Raw genomic sequence first — 17,845 nt, 5'->3', positions numbered from 1 at the left:
GCCTTGACTTTGACATATGTGTACTAGCCTAACTGTTGCTGGCCTGGTATTGACTTTGATAACTTCAGCATGTGCTGCGCAGTTCGGTGTGTTTTGGTTCGGTTAGCACTAAACAACCCGCCCACCAAGTCATCAGTAGAGCAGCTGTTTAAATCAGCTAATCAACCGCCGCTGTGCTCAGGCGAAAACTTATTAATAATCCAAATATAGACATTAAGCCTGACAGCATAATGTAACAGACTCGATGTTCTGTTTTAGTGTTTTTGCTACTTTTTTGTGTGGAAAATGTTTGTTTTTTGGTGTTGATTCCCTGATCGGTAATTTCTGCTGTCTCTGCCCGTTGAGCTATTGTTTGTCAGTTGCCATGGCAATGGGTTGTGTGTAATACCGACATACAGAGCGAGAAAAGGCGGAATAGAAGTTGTTGGAGCTATTTTTTCTTTATTTCTTTATCCATTTGAATTTTATTACTTTATTCTTAAATTTCTATTTTTTGTATTATTTACAGAGTTTATTTGTAGGTTAATAATTGTTAATTTTATTAATCTTTTGTTTTATTTTTCTTATTTATTTTCTAAATTTAGACAGGAAATAATCTGAGTCAGTCCACTTTCTATAAGTTCAGGGTCCTGGTGAAGGACCAGCAGGGATTTGGGTTTGGGGCCGATGGTTTTTAACAGCGGTAGCATGAGAACAAATGAAAGTTTGATCTCTGTAATTGTTTGGTGAAAGAGGAAAATAAATCAACAAGAACAATCAATAAGTTTGGACATTGAACCTTGTTTTGCCTGTGTCTAGAATCATGACCCCAGTGCCTTAGTAGTGGCTTGGTGGAACTTTTATTGGATGTTTGGCTTTGCGAACAATCAGAAGTGGTTCTGTCTAGTTTGGTTCTTCACCTGTTTATCAGCTTTATTGTACCTTTATTGTGGCGCACTGCAGCCGCTGCAATTCCTAAAAACAAGCGACAAAAACTGAGCTAATCCCCCGTGTTCGCAAAACGTGGTGATATTTATAACAGTCGTCAAACTACGGCTCCTACAGCATATTTAAAATAAAACGATTCACCAATATAAATAGAAATTTGCCAATTCTTGCATCTTGACAGAACTAACAGAAACTAAACTGTTTATAGTATCATGGAGAATTTATCAAACATCAGTTTTCTAATCTTTATCCTTGTCCTTTATTTGGGATAAAATGGTTTTCTGGACACAATGAATCACATAGCGACCAATAGGCGCTGTCCAGTCCAGTAATGCATGTCAATTAGCAAGCGTATGAAAGACGTAAAAATAATTAACTATACTTAAGAAATTCTATTTAAGCCTCGGTGATACATATTTTTCTAGATCCGCCCCTGATCATGTCCAAGACTAAAATATATTTTTGATGGGAGATCCACATTATGTGTAGCTGACAAATCTGCAGCAACTGCAGGAATGTTTGACACCTTATTGAATCTATCACTCAAAAAAAGGAAGGCAGTTGTAAAGGTAAAATGGGGTCTAACTCGTTACCTAATAATAAAATGAGCCTTTTTGCTGAGCTAACTATTGCTGAAATGAGAAAGTGAGAAACAATACATCATCAAAAACATTATCTGGAAGCGTCCACAAGTGATGTGCGCTAGGGTGTACTCTGTGTTTCCGCCTCACCAGCAGAGCAAACAAACCAGGAAGCTGCAGCAAAGGAATGAACTCCTGCTCCTATCGGCTGATTACATCAACTGGAGAACGTTTAACTTACACATAATGTACAGGAGTGTGTAGTGTGGCATGTCAACACCTACAGGAAAAGGGCTCGGTACATTGATTTGTGGCTGTGTGTGTACTCCATGGTTCTAGTGCTGCTTTAGGTTTATGTGGGAGATCAGGGGCCATGTTTGTCCAAACTTGTCACTACCAGGGTGGTGAAAAAAAAATTGCACTAGACAGAATAGTTAGCCTGCTAAAGAATTGAGAAGTATCCAACTGACTTGAGGCCTCAGCTGCAGCCTTGATTGCTCCCTAACATGTGCAAGCTAACCACATGTTTAAAACCAAACCAGCCAATTACCTTGTTTCCCAGATTTCTTTTCTTAGTAATTTGAAAACTGTGGTGGCCATAGCGATGTGTGAGCCATCTGCAAGTCTTCTGGAAGTCATGTGTAAACTGAAAAGAAGGCAAATAAGATACAAATAAAATAGTAGAATTGTATTTTTTTTTTTTTTAAAGCTAAACGCATGTTAGGAATGTTAATGCTTTGCTGATTGTTAGTATCTTATATTCAACATGTCTAACTCTATCAAATGCCAATTCCTGAAGTGTCAGAGGGAATATTGCAACTTTTTATATTGACACACAAACACTAATCATGTGTTATCAAAAGGTGGTGGGCATGGTGCATGTAATGCACTACTTGTTCTCAGATTAACACACATCATGGGACGTGCTTTAGTAAAACACTTTGTAAGGCAACAATTTAAAACGTTGTTTTTTTTTTTTTTCTTGGAATCTTTAATGTGGGCAAAACTCTGTCAATATTCTACTAATGGCGATAAATACAATTTTGCAATTGCTGTGTTTCCATTAAATAAGAAACGCAATTAAAGTCACACGTGGATAAGTTTGTCTTTTTCTTCTTCATGGTTTCCACCAGTGGCAACATCTGGTCGTTGGTGGTTGTTGAAAGAAGGGTTTCCATTACGGCTTTGTGAAATAAACCAATTTTGATACGGCCTAGCAGCAAAAAAACTTTCATCAAAAAACTATTTTCTTTTAAATAGGTGTGTTTCCATTTAGCAGATTTATTTTTTAAATGTCAAATTGCGCAATTATATGGTCAATTGAAACGTCGTGCGCATCCAAAATCAAACCTCTAAAGACATTTCTGGGAATTTGAGGCTAAAAATGATGCATATTGTTGCTCTGTGTGAAGCTGACACCAAGGTTAGACTTTAGGAAACACCCTGTGTGAGAAATAGGGTGTTGGTGGAAAACATTATCTGAGCAAATAACTCTTGAAAAGATCTCTGTCAGTAAGACAGAGTGCTTTCTGCAGAAGTAAAGACTTAGGTGCACAATATCAAGGCATTGCTGAGTCTTTTCAGTTGCACTGGGGAAAAAAAAATAACTGTCAGTAAAATAGAGTGGGAGATCCCTGCGCCTTTGAGAGTCGGCCCGAGGCGTCGAAAGCTGCAGGAACGGCGTAAGAAAAATAAACTCAGAAATGCCCTAGAGAATATCGCTTGCAAAAACATGGCAGAAAATACAAAGTGTCAGATAAGAAGCCACAAAAAAGAAAAACATTTTGTTTTGATAAAAGGTAATATTTGTTAGCTTAGTCACCAGGTGTAATTACGTGCCTGCATTCCTCACGCACAGTCGCAATCCGTGATTCATCATCGGTATGGTAATGGCTGCCTCACACAGAGAGCAGAAAGCAGGTCACAGGCAGAGATCTGGTATGAATGTACCTCCTGAAATGAATCGATCCCTCTTCTCTGCTGGTTACTGACTCTTACTGGCTGACATTTTGAAATATTTGGCGTACAAGTCCTCTGTTTGAAGATCAAAACGTCAACTTTGTATGCAGAATTCATTCATGCAAGAGGACTCAGAATGCTCTGCAAAGACTTGTCCAACTTCTGCAGGTGTGTCGTTCATTTGCAAACACGTTGAAAGTATGCCTTTGTCCTTTAACTAAAGGAACATCTGATTAGAGGTTGAAGGTAACAATAAAAAGGAATAGAAACAAATTGTAGGCATCTGTTTGCCAGGTGACAGTCTAAGAAGAAACTGATGCTGTAGTTGGTGGGAACACTTCGTAACATCCATTCTTCAAGTAATTTGTAGGAATGTATTTAGTAAGGTTTAAGCAAACCTTTATTTTTTGTTTTCAGAAAAAGAGGAAAGGCTTCGAAGATCTCGAATGATGTTCCAGATAATCTGTAATAAGGCGGACTACACCGGTCCAGGTTTAGTCCGGACTGAAAACCACTGGCTCAGGTCGTGTACAGTAAACCCGAAATCAAACCTATAGAGTCCAGCTATGATTGACTGTAGCTTAAGTTGTTCAAGAAGTTATATGTGTAAATGTAAAATGCATATTATTATTGCTTAGGTGTTAATATTAACACCTGATAGTCCAGTAGACTTGTTTCTATTGGTGACCAAAATTACAACATTTGTTTCATTTTCAGCTGATGTGGTTCTCTTTTACACTGCAATGTAGTAAACAAATTAAAACCCTTTGAAAAACCTGTTCCCCTCCTCGCCTGTGGTGGCGCCGCACCAACACCCAATGAAGGAAACCACACAAAAACCTCTGAAGAAGACACTGAGCGCAACTTCCTCCTCCACAAAATGTAAATGAAAATGGAGTAGATTTCTATCATTTCACTTTTGTCTTTGGAAAAAGACGATGAGTCATTTCTCCCGCTGGTGCTAGACTTGCGCATTTGTTTTCTTCCTATTGACCCAGAATGCTCTTTGATATAATCCACTTCCTGCTTTTGGAGAGGTCTCCTGTCCACTTGCATCCATATATGCATCCAGCATTCACTTTAATCAAACTGAGGCCGAGGTTTACAGTTTGCTGTTTTGGTCCGCCGTTAGAGTTAGTTCTCACCTCACCAAACGAACTGGACGTTCTTGGCAAACCAACTAGAGTTTGGTTAAAGCAGACTGAACAGGACTGGTGCGAGATAATAATCAGCAGGTGATCCCTTTAGTTTCACTTTCAGTTTCAACCATCCAGCCTTCTAAGCCATCTGCACAGCTTTACACTGATATTGGATCAATCCTGCAGTATTTGAATCAGAGCTGCCTTGTTTCTTTAGCAGTGGTGTGAGTGTACAGTATGCTGGGAGCTCATGGGGCAACGCTATTTTGCCATGTCCAAATAAATCCATGGCAGCATGACTTATATGGATGAAAACATCAATTTGAGAACTACTTCACTGTGTAAAAGGAAGTAGTTCTAAAATTTGAGTCTCAAACATAGATATAAGGTGTGTAAAAAGTGTGTTTATCCAGGGCTTGTAATTGTAGCTTAGAGCTTTGTCTTGAACAGCCTGGAACAGGAGGCAGACTTTAACTGGACCAGAAATCTGGTGACATTTTAATATCGTGAAATCTCCTGCCACAAGATCTCATTACACCCCCAGTAATCCCAGTAATTAGAGAATAAAATCTAAGACCCACCGACACGGTAACTCATTTATTAGCTCTATCAGAAAAGCTCTGTAGCCTTTAGAGTAACTACCTTCAGCTGATTCTGGTTTTGGCGTTCGCATGTCTATAACTAATGCGTCACTCTCTGATAAAGGCTCCGGATCACATGTGGTAAATAGTGCAGAGTCTTTCTGCAGATCAAAGGTGTGACCACAAGGATGAATCACACGTTGTGCAAAGCCAAATAAAACACCTCCCCACTACTGAATTCTGTCAGTGCCAACTTCAATAAAGACAGCTGAGTAAGCTCCAGAAGCAGACTGAAGAGTTAAGCCCCAACACAAACTTTTCCACGCTTTGCTGAGAACTGTGAATGCTACGGGTCCATCTCGTCTCATCAGTCCATTAACATTTCTTCACAACCCATCTGCAACTTCTGATACATTGGTGAGGCCGAGTGTTTTGCGTGCTGCAGAGTCTGTGTTTGGTGAACGGCCAGGTGTGGTGTTTCTGTCACCAGACGTGCATTTATACTGGCACAGGGCAGTTTTTCACCCCCTACCCTTTTCTTACAGGTGCACTTGATATTTGTGTGATAAAATCTCTAAACAGGTGCTGCTTTTCTTCAAGTGACTTGTGCTTTGGTGTTTCTGGCAATGAGGGAAACGATGACTGGCAGCCCTGAATCACGCTGATTCCAGTAAAAACTCGCAAAGTACTTTTCCCAAGGTCAAGCAAAAACAGAACTAACCAAACACAAAGAAGCAAATACTATACTAAGATTTAATTAGACTATGTAAAATTTTCTAAGACATGAAATGAAATGTTTGCATTTCTTCTATCTACGTTTGTTTCTATTTGTTTTAAAATTTGAAAGTTTTGCAGACATAACCAACACACTGACACACACGACAGTCACCAAGAACTGTCCTTTGAGGGAGTATGCTGCCCGTTTGTTAATAATGACAGCAGCGCCTGCAGCTGTACGTAGCTTGAGATGTAAGTGATTTTTATTATTTATTTAATTTTTATTATTTATGTTTTTGTGATCTGTATTTGTGTGGTTTAGGTTTGTTCTGGTTTTTTGTGACACACACATGATGTGCGTTGGAGATGTGGTTATGGTCTTGTGGGTATATTATATTAAAATAGAGTTTTGATATTAATCTCTTAGTTTATAGTAGCTATTTGCTTTTCAGCATAACATCATTTTATGTCTGACAGTTCAAAACAAAAACTGTTTTTTTTTTCTTCCAAAGATCTCATTTAAACATCTTTCAGGTCAGTCTGGACAATTATTCCTTCTGCATTGGCTTAAGTCTGATTTTCTTCTTGTTGTTCATAACATATGTTCATAATATTGTAGTAGAATGTTTCCGAGTTGAGTCATTAATCTTTGTAAATTTTTAGAAACATTTACCATGACATTTTTAATTAACTTCGTAGGGAACTGAACTCAAAGCCTTTATGACTCCTTGGGGATTTTTCTTTTTCTTTAAAGGCATAAGTTATCTGTAATTTATGCATGTGATTTTCACAAAATAAGTAAAAAAAAAATAAACAACAGAGTCATGCCCAGAGACGCAAATCAGAAGAAGTACAGGCAGATTTACTGATGTGGGTCAACCTGGTTTCCATTCCCATGACTTTCAACCAGTTTTATCCCAGTTCACGTTTTCTAAACCAAGAAGGAAAAGTTGTTATAGCTGCACATGGAAAACACTGACAATGACCATTTATCATTTTTCTTTTCATTACAAAAATTTATTTTGTCCAAAACTTTTGATTTGCATAAAAAGGTAAAAAGTTAAAGGCTATATTTCCTCTTAACTAAATGACATTTATTCTCCTAATAGACCATGATTTTGCTTTAGTTTTTTTGTTTGATTATTGGCAAAAAAGCTAAGAGGCACATTTACTTGAAAAAAAAATGTATCAGTTTAAAACTGTAAAAAAAAAAAAAAAAAAAAATATATATATATATATATATATATAAACTAATTTCTTCAGTAATTCTTATAAAAAGGTAAAACTCCAATAAATAGGAAGATTTATCTTAAACCATTTCCCTTAGAATTTTCAGAATGCAAATGACTAAATAAAAAACATATTTAATGTGTTTTAAATATATTAAAACATAATTGCACTTATGCAATGTACTTGCAATTTAATTTGGCAATTAAATTGCCAAACTATTTAATTGACAATAGTTTGGCAATTTCATAAATAAATTATATTAATATGTGATGTTATGACCGACACAATCATGAGGTAGACCGTTTGCTTGACAGTCATTCACATGAAGGGTAAGAGTGCTGAACATATTAAAGGAAAGTTATGTGGGAGGAAGAATGGTTACACAGAAATAAATGTTTGACATACATCACTGCGTTTATAGTGAATTAAACTGCAATAATTGATGAGCTTACGTTTTGATATAAATTTCTTAAATAAATTATTTTTCCCATGATTTATTGAGAACCACCCATACATTTTCAACAGGACTTGGAGTTCAAATCACTACCTTCATACTTCTCTATTTATTAACTGATGCACTTGTATAAACCTCACATTCCCTCAAAAACTAACTAAAGCAGCAGAAGTTTATTCTTCCAAACGTTCTCTGAAACATTTTTGTACTATATTTATCTCACTGGCGTGTCTAATTAGCTTATTGTAGAAGAGGGGTTGTGATGATGGTTTTCTAAAATAGCAAAGGAAATCTTTTTTTTTTTTCTCTTGTTATGAGCCTGACCATAGAAGCAGCAAAAACCAGTGATTGACTGAAGCCTAATGTAGAAATAAAGCAAAGTGTGCTGTTGGTTGAATAGGTGATAAATCCCTCCCTGTGAGTCCCAGAGGACACAGCATTTGTCCTCGTTTATTACACCCTTCCTGCCTGCATTTACCTCCACTGTTGATTACCAACTGTTTTGTCACTCTAAATTCCCATTTAATTCTCTGCAGGCAACACCCTTTTCCTCTCTATTGTATGCTTCCCCCGTTCTCACCAAGCACTCCATGGCCTGCCTCTTAATTAGAACAGTTAGTATTTATACGGAAGCAAATTAATCTCCCCCCTGTGACATGATGTAGTTCATGTCTGCATTGAACAGAAGGACCAATTTTTGGTTTAGTGCTCAACTTACTTAGATGTACGACACATGTTGAACTCTGTGCTTCTAATTTTGGTTCAGCCACATTAAAACTTTCATTTTTAAACAATAATATTAGGGACTGAGCTACAGAATTGACCAGTTTAAAGGAAATTGAAAGCGTGAAGCTGTAAATCATTAGCATTACTTTTAGAGTTTCCCACATTTCTGAATTTTTAAAATGGGGGTTTGTGGGGTTAGTACTAGCTTACAAAACACCTAGCCTACAGCTAGCCTGGAGATGGCCAGGCTAACTGTAAGCTAGCTGTAAGGTTGCCTGGCCATCTCCTTCCTACACAATTTAAGATTCTCTGGGATTTCTCCTGTTGAATTTCAACCGGGCCAATCAGTGAACAGAAGGACTGTTGTTAACGATGACATCAGTTGTCTGTGCTGTTTTAGAACTGTAGTCTGCCTATATAGGGCTGTAGTTTGGCAATGGCACCGGACGAAGTGAACCAAGCTATTTGGTTCGTGTTAGCCATGCTTCAAAATATTGAGAGATTCGGAACAAGAGGAATGATTCAAACATTTTATTTCTAGCAAAGACATTGTTCGGTTCTGTACTTCTCTCTTCACAGTGGAGGACCTGATTTTCGATAAGGTTCATAGCATAGCTTCCTTCGTGATGGAGCTGGCGTACTACATACGTCACGGCAAAACGTCAGGGATTGGATAAAATCAGATTCAATCATTTCAAACTTCAGCAGACTCCACGCCTCCAGAGAAGCTACTGAGAAGCTGTCGTTTCTCAGTAGAAAAGGGTCCAGGCCCTCTGAATGAAGCAAAGTATAAACTGGTTTTTACCAAGATAGTGTTAAGATTCCTACTGGTGTAAAGGACGAAGACGTCATGGTTGAGTAGCCTACTCCACGTTTTCAAACGGGTTCCTTCCTTTTAAGTGATTTCTTGATTATATGACGTTTTAGTAAGGAGGCTGTTAGTTTTTACAAAGTAGACAGTTTTTTGTGGACTTTACCTGGAACATTTAAAGCTGCAATATGAAACTTTTACAAAAAATGTTATTTACATATTTGTCAAATGTTTGTCACCATTTTGTGACAGTATAATATGAGACAATCTCTGAAGAGGAAGATCTCCTCCACCTCCTTCTCCTGCTGCTCTTGCGAAGAAATAAATCGATCCAGAACAAAAACAGTCAGAGCGATAACATTATGAATGCGCTGCTAAATATGCTAATAGCAGAGAGAAAACTTACTGTTACAGGAAAAACCATTTATCTGCCACCATTGGTGGCCATGTAACTAGCCTTAGCATTCAAGTTACATTCTGCAGCTTTAAGTGACAGAAAAGCCAACATTTTTCACGTGTTCAGCCGTGTGAATTTAAACAGGATGCATCTGTACAGTGTGTTGTTGTCGTCTCTCTATCTTAGCTGAATGGACTCAGGAAATCCTGAAACTGTGCTATATAGCAGCTTTTATATATATATATATATATATATATATATATATATATATATATATATATATTATGTGTGTGTGTGTGTGTGTGTGTGTGTGCGTGTGCATGTGTAGTTATTATCCATGCCATTAAAAAGTGGATTTTATTGTTTCAGCTGGGAGGCAAATATCTACTCATGAATACACCAGTGAAGCTATAAAACAGGGATTTCCTGGGACTTCCTGGAACTGAGGATTGTGGAAAGTTGTAACGATTCTCTTGAAAAGAGTCCGACTCTTCAGCTGCACTTGGTCTCGGCAAGTTCAGAAGAAACTAAACCAAATGTCTTTGATAACTTGTGACATCCCAAACTGCAAATATTTCACTTCAGTACGTGTTACCTCTTTGATGGCCGACTCCCTGAAACCAGAAGGCCTTTCCCAGCTCTATAAACGTTCCAATTGTCTTCCCAGTCCCACTTCCCCTTTCTAGAAGACAGGCCTTTATTTACTCCACGAGGACCACTTATTCTAATGTTACCTGTTACCGTCCTGTTCCCATATGGGAACTGCCAGGTTATCTCTCTGGGCAATCTAACCCGTCAACTCTCCAGCGCTCTTGTACGCTCACACAAATGCAGATTACATATAAAAAAAACACATCTCCTTTCCTCCTATCTGGCTGAGTGATCTAATGCAGCGGCTCTCCTGCCGTCTGGCTGCCACGGCTGGTAAACTAAAGCTGCGGCTTTGAATTACTCCCCGTCCTTTTTACTTCCCTCTGCCTCTACCTGTCTTCCCCTGCTTCTCCTGCCCCTTTCTGTTCTCATACACAATCTCACGCTTTAGGGAAGTGATCCATGCTATTGCGCTTGCCCTTACAACAGAGGCTATATAGTGTGTAGTTTCCCCCGTGTATATGTAAATATGTTAAAGCTGACAGGTAAAGAGTGGCTGGTAGTGGTATTATTACACAAAAAGCACCGCAAGGACAAAAAGGTACGTCCTGTGGAGGTTTGCCGGGTCCTGTCGGAAGCTTTGTGTCAACCAGTTGCAATTGAGATGTAAGCCTCGAAATTAAGGCATGTCTTCACATTTTTCCCAGGTACGGTGGACCCCCACGTATTCACGGTTCAGAATTAGCAGTTAACTTATTTGTGGATTTTTTTTCCCCCGCAGAACTTAACTCCAAATTGTTCGTGGAAAATTTGGCTGTTTGTAAATTTTTTTGTAGAGCATATCTAAAATATTCCAAAGAAAATGCAGCTTGAGCCACCGAAGTACCAAGGCGCAATGCTACTTAGCACACTGCTTAGCATTGCATTTGAAAAGCAAGACTAGTGAGTCACCATGAGAAAATCTAAGTTTTCACGACTTTGCCTGGATGACCAGGTGACAGAGAATCGCTTTGTAAAATATGAAGGAAAAAAATATAAGTATGACCTCGTGACTGCAATCAAACCAAACCTAGTGGAGCATCTACCGTTCATTCGCAGCGGATTCCTGCGAAGGGGAGCAGATGAAAAGTAGGAACTTTTTTACACTGAATATGGGAATAGAAAAATGGTAAAACCCTTCTGGGTTAAAGTGGCGGATTTGCTGAGTAACTGGTTGGATGTAGCAGTTCCATTGACACTTGCCCTGTGCCTGTTAGGCATAGGACTGGTCTCCGAGTCAGGACAGACCTCTGAGACAGGACCTGCCTCTGAGCCAGGGCTGGCCTCCGAGTCAGGACAGATTTCTGAGAGAGGACCTGCCTCCTGGTCAGGACCTCCTCCGAGACGGGACCTGCCTCCGAGTCAGGACCTGCCTCCGGGTCAGGACCTGCCTTCTGGTCAGGACCTGCCTCCGGGTCAGGACCTGCCTTCTGGTCAGGACCTGCCTCCGAGACAGGACATGCGTCTGGGTCAGGACCTGCTTCCCAGTCAGGACAGACCTCTGAAACAGAACCTTCCTCCGGGTCAGGAACTACTTCTGAGTCAGGAACGGCCTCCGAGTCAGGATATGCCTCCCAGTAAGGACCTGCCTCCGAGTCAGGACCTGCCTCCGGGTCAGGACCTGCCTTCTGGTCAGGACCTGCCTCCGGGTCAGGACCTGCCTTCTGGTCAGGACCTGCCTCCGAGACAGGACATGCGTCTGGGTCAGGACCTGCTTCCCAGTCAGGACAGACCTCTGAAACAGAACCTTCCTCCGGGTCAGGAACTACTTCTGAGTCAGGAACGGCCTCCGAGTCAGGATATGCCTCCCAGTAAGGACCTGTCTCTGAGTCAGGACAAACCTCTGAGACAGGATCAGTTTCCCAGTCAGGACCAGTTTCCCAGTCAGGACCAGCCTCCGAGTCCTCATTCCTAACGCTTTTTACAGGATTTGTTCTCACCAACGGAGAGACACGTTATCAGAAGTGTCAAAACTGGATGCATTTCTTCTGCAGAACTTCACAACTCACAAGAGTGAATGATTATGGCCTTTAGACTGCTTACAAATGTTCAATCTGAGAATACCAGAAACTTTTAGTCATCTGCTGTTACAGTCAAAGCTTGGTGGGTAGAGCCTACCGAAGAGTCAGAATCGGGGGCCGAGGTAACGGTGGCGGACTGGGGGGACTAGAGTATAATTAGAAGGGGTTTGAAGAAGAAGGAGAGAAGGTGGGGGGGCTGATGTATCGTTAGGGGGGATGGGGGGTCGGGGGAAGCGAAGGAGAGGGCGAAGGAGAGACGTTGAGGGTTGGCTAGCGTACCATTAGAAGTGCTAGGGGGCGAAGAGGGTGGGGGGGTCTAGCGTACCGTTGAGTGCTGGGGGGATGGACGGATGGACCTCTTATTGCGAAGGAGAGACGTTAATCCCCCGACCCTCTCAGATATGCTATTTTATTTATATAATTAGGGATGTTGTAAACTGATATTTTAGTAGTCGATTAATCGAGTAATCGTATTAAAAATGTACTAAATAAAGTATTCGTAAATCTGGCATAACAGTTACTATTAGATATCAATAACAGTCCAATTTTTCATTTTTGAGCTTCCCTAACAGTTCCTTTTTTGTAGTTTAGAAAACTAACCTGTAATAACAACTCGCTTTCTAAGTTAACCTGAAGAAATCTGAATTTATTTTCAATTTAATGAAAAGAGGCAGGCTCACAAATACGCTTATTAAAAATATCTGTAATCAATTTTTTAGTTTATGTATTCATCTTCAGTCAGTTTAATAGATGAACTCTCACGTTGCCCCATACCTGTCAAGCTTTGAGTTTGAGAATACGGGAAATGTCGCTTGGAGAGTTGGGGGGAGGCGGCAGGCGAACGTAAGATGGGGGTGGAAATACGAACAAACAAACCTAATGTGTGTGGGGGGTTGGGGGGAGACATGACTGTAGACCAGGGAACGAAAGTAAGAACTGGGGGAAGCTATACGGGATATTTACGCCACCTTCATTCGTCACACTCAGAAACTCATCTACCATCCATGTACCTCTTAAGGTCCCTTGAAATGTTGCCACATCTGTAAGAATAAGGCGTTTGTGGGTCATAAATAAACTTGCCAATGCTGCTTATTGTGTTGTTTAGTGTTCTGAATTTGATTAGATGATTTATGTTTGAAGAAATAAGACATATTTAAAATTCAACAACTAAATCATATAACACACAATGACCTACATAATGTGTGGGAGAGAAAGAACCACAACACATCAACCACGCCCCAAATTCTGCCTCTGATAAACTACACTCTACGGGTGAGCATGGACAACTTGGACATTAGAGTTAAGTTATGGGATTGTTGCTGTTTGCAGGATCTGATGACGATATCTCACAGCACTGAGATTGTCTCCAGTAATGACAGCAAAGTCCTGCATATGCAGAGATAATTAAAAGCAGAAGCCATTGTCATGTTATCCCTTTGTGTGAAACCACAAGAAGAATGAAGCCGTTTTCATGTGTGTTTTTCCACATTTCACCCACTTTGTCCTCTCTGTTTACTGTAAATGGCTAAATTAAGCTGACAACATTAATTATAGAGAAGAAGAGCTAAACCTCGTCAGGGAAATGTGGTTCTGGAAGAATCTTTAGCCTCACAAATCTTAATGTTGAAACTGTCGTTTTTTTAATGCAAATTTTGTTCTTTTATATTTATGATCTCTAGCCTAAAACATGTGTCCAATTGAACCAATATTTTAATACAAAGCAAATTGGAAAAGTGATGTACATTTGCATTGCACATTACAGTAAATCATAAAACCTGGGACGTGTGAGGGGATACTCAGGGACGTGTTCTCTGTATATTTTAATTACATGAATTAAACGTAGCTTTTCTTTATTGATTTGTGAATGTCTACCCAAAATCTTATATGGACATGAAAACAAAAGCTGATGAAGTTATTGTCAGATCTCTGCAGTAGTTGATTGGATGTGAGGTAGAGTCGTTGTACAGCTAATGAAACAGCTTAGATGGGCGATTGGAGGGCGTTATAGACGTCCGTTGGAGAAATGCAGAGCTGAGGAATTGCCAGGCCACATGGTAAGTACTGTTCCCACAGTTGCTTGTATTTCAAAATTGGTTTTAATTACCAGTTTTTGTTGTTTTAATTGTTCATTGCGTGTGTGTGTGTGTGTTTCTTACAACCACCAAACTATTTTCAAGTCTTCATCATTGGTTTCCTTGCTACAAATTCATGTTCGTAGCACTCCCATGTTTCTAGTCATTGTTAGGGAGGGAATTTTCTTTTTTTTTGGTTGTATTTTTATGGATGTGTGTGGGAGAGACCGACATAAAACAAAGAACTTTTAAAAAGCGGGAGGAAATCTGATCCAGATAGCCGTAAAATCTGTTCTGCTGCTCCTTTCTCTGTCCTTGCCTCACCCGTTTCTCCGTTCCTCTGTTTGTTCTCGGCAATCCATCATCACATATTTTTTCCCTTTCTCTGTCCCTTTTGTCCGTGTATTGTATGTAACCCCTCACCAAACAAACTTACTAGTGTCTTCATGCCTTTCTCTGTTTTCTTCTGCTTTACATTACCCCCCCTCTCCACCCCTTCCCCTCTACTCTCCGTTCTCACTCAGCTTCAGGCCAAGGATCCCAGCCACACACATTTATTCAATAACCTGTTACAAGCAATGAGGTAACAAGAGAAGAAGCCTCGCGGTAATTCATTCAAAAAGGGGAAGGAAAAGACGTGACACAGCAATGTGAAAACCATAAATTTAATTATGAATTTTATTACAAAGTGATGTCTATACTCTAGAAATTGTCATTCAAGGCAAATGGATGCTTATATTGTTTTATTAGACAGATGAGAGGCTCAGGTATCTAGTGGCTACCGTCCTGTTTGTACCATGGCATATGCTTGCTAAGGTGGAGAACTCCATATTAGCTCCTTTATTAGCAGGTTGGCAGGAGGTGTGCCCACCACTGCTCACTGTCCCTGTCAAATATGGCAGCAGGTTTGGGATCAAGAGATTGAGAGTCTTGATCACAGGTTTTTTTGGTATGTCCATCTATCAAACAAACTATCTTAGTTTATCCACAGTAACGACTGGTCTATTTTGGTGAAGGAGAACTAGACCTATTGTGGTCCTCCCATCTTCCAAACAATCAGTTAGGGTCACGCTGATCATGAACAAAAGAACAAGATTTAGCTACAAGTATCTGAGATTATCTTCCCCCATTAGGTGGATGGGCTCGGCACTAGAGATAGGGTGAGGAGATTCGTTATCCATGGGGGGCTTAAGGTATAATCAGCTGAAGTGGTTCAGGTGTCTGATTACGATGCTTTCCTGGACACGTCTCTTGAGAGATCTAGAACTTGCTATAAGGACTGTTTTTCTTTTCGTATAACCCTTCAGATACCCACAGCTTCTCCGGGGGAAAGGGATGATTGTGGGAAAATGTCATCCTTTGATATTTATAAACCCAACCTGGGCTGATCATCAAACTGAATAAACTACTCTTCAGTTAGGAGAAAGAACTACACAAAGATAACGGTTTGTCCCAACTTTAGGTTACGGGGGTTTACCACCTGCTACCAGCCTCATCTTGATACCATCAGTCAAGGCTTCTAGCAGCTGTTATTAATATTCATATTAGTAACACCTTGTCTCTCCATCATTTAAGATTCTCAACTTTCTAATTCTTCCCTGCATCCTAAACCTATTTTCTGGTTTGAACCGTTCCAGAGCAGCCAGATACAAACCAGCGCCTTGTTCCCGTGGTTGTTTGCTCATGTCAGTGTTGTTTTCTTCCGTAACCCTAATTCCTTCAGTTGTTCTGTATTTGCTGTTTTATCAATAAAGTTTCTCTTGGGAGGGGGAACATAATGAGAGGAAACAGGTCTGCTGGTTAAGTAGTCTTCACCCATTTCAAAATAAGAGCATGAACAACAGTGAAGTAGAAGAATGTATCTGGAAAAATGAACTCAGGTTGTGCTAATGTTTTCAAAGTTAGCAAAAATGCCAAAGCGCTAAACAAAATATTAGCTCCTTTATTAGCAGGTTGGCAGGAGGTGTGCCCACCACTGCTTACTGTCCCTGTCAAATATGGCAGTGGTAGCATTCTGCTATTCAGTTGATAAAACTAAAGATTTTGTCCAGATGAATAAAATCTTGAAGTCAGTTTTGACCTCAAAACCTTCAGTTTTCTTTAGGATTTTTCTAGTTTGTTTTTTTTTTCAGCTTAAGACCAAGTAGCAGGAAGAAGAGTGTCTTGTCCAGAAGAAAAATCCTGTTTTGGAAAGTTGAATACAGGGTTTAGAACTAAAATAGAATCAAACATGTGTGATCACATAAACAAGGTAAGAGAAGTCCTTACAATCTGTTTTGTAAAGAACATTTCAGATTCAGATATTAAGGGACATGTTACGTAACAAGACTCCTTAAAGGAAGATGCCAAAATTAAATCAAAAGCTGATTGAATGGTGGGAGAAGTAGCTATAAATAATAATAAAAAAACGGTTCATGTGTCAGTAATATCCTGTAGCTCTTTTACTTGTTAGGAAACAACCTGATCGCCTCATGTTTAATATCAATAAACATTAGTAAATACTGCTGCCAGCTGAACATTCTTTCATATTCGAACGCTGGAAGTAAATAAGCGGCGGGTTCTGCTGCCAGAAAAACTGTGTGGGAATGAAAAACATGATGAACTTGGATCACCCGCAGAAAAAAACAACAACTTTGAGCTGGTAGATTTTTCATCCTAATTAATTCCTCTAATAACATTTTTATGGCTTTCCAAAAAAAACCAGAGTGTTTGGTTTAGCTCTACACAACTGGCTCTTTTTTTTTTGTTTGCTTTGTTTGCAGTTTAAATGCTACTATTATGTTGAGCCTGTTTGTTCTCTGGCCGGTCTGGGTCTCGCTGTCATGGAGGTGCTGTGGAAAGTATTAGTGTTTACTGAGATATGGTCGATGTTCCATGCGGATCAGCATCTGCGGCCTATTAGCCAAGTTAAAGCAAACCCACTTGGATGGATAGATAGGATGGCCGACAGACAAGAGCCACAACAAGAGGAAGACGGGATGAAGGGCTTTGCTTAGGAAAAGAAAGCTGCTGCACGGTGCGCTGCTCGCCAATAACACACACTCCTCCCCCTGAACCCTTTTCACTGAGGCTTGATTACATTTCACAACTAAATGTACTTGGCTAAAGTCAGGGAAGAACTGTTGCTGTGACTGAGAGAAAGCAGGAGACTGGCTATAAGGAGTAGCTGCCGTGGAAACCTGGAGGCTCGGCTAGCCCTTAAACTATGTCACGCTAAATACTAACTGGGAAACTACATCAACAAGTGTAATCTGTATAAGACATATAACTTATCTTTTTATAAAGCTGATACATTCTCTAATAAATGCATTTAAAGGGCCAGTATTATGTAAAATTGACTTTGAGGTTTCTATCAGGTTAGAATTTTATTCCCTCATGAAAAACAGATGTGGAGTGTTACTTTGATTTTTTTCATGCATGTTTGAGAAATCCTTTAATCTCCATGGCAACCATTCAGCTGTGCAAAGCTCCTCGGTGGACCTAGCTCCTCCTCTGAGCTTCTGCCTCAGAGAGCAGCTCTCCACCACTCGGCTCCTAAAGACTAGCCAGCAGCAATTAGCAAACACCTGGTGGAACTGAGCATCAGCTGAGCTCACTACA

This window comes from Poecilia reticulata, chromosome 23 (genome assembly GCF_904066995.2).
Source record: "Poecilia reticulata chromosome 23, P_reticulata-male-v2, whole genome shotgun sequence".
NCBI lineage: Eukaryota > Metazoa > Chordata > Actinopteri > Cyprinodontiformes > Poeciliidae > Poecilia > Poecilia reticulata.
This window is presented reverse-complemented; position numbering follows the sequence as displayed.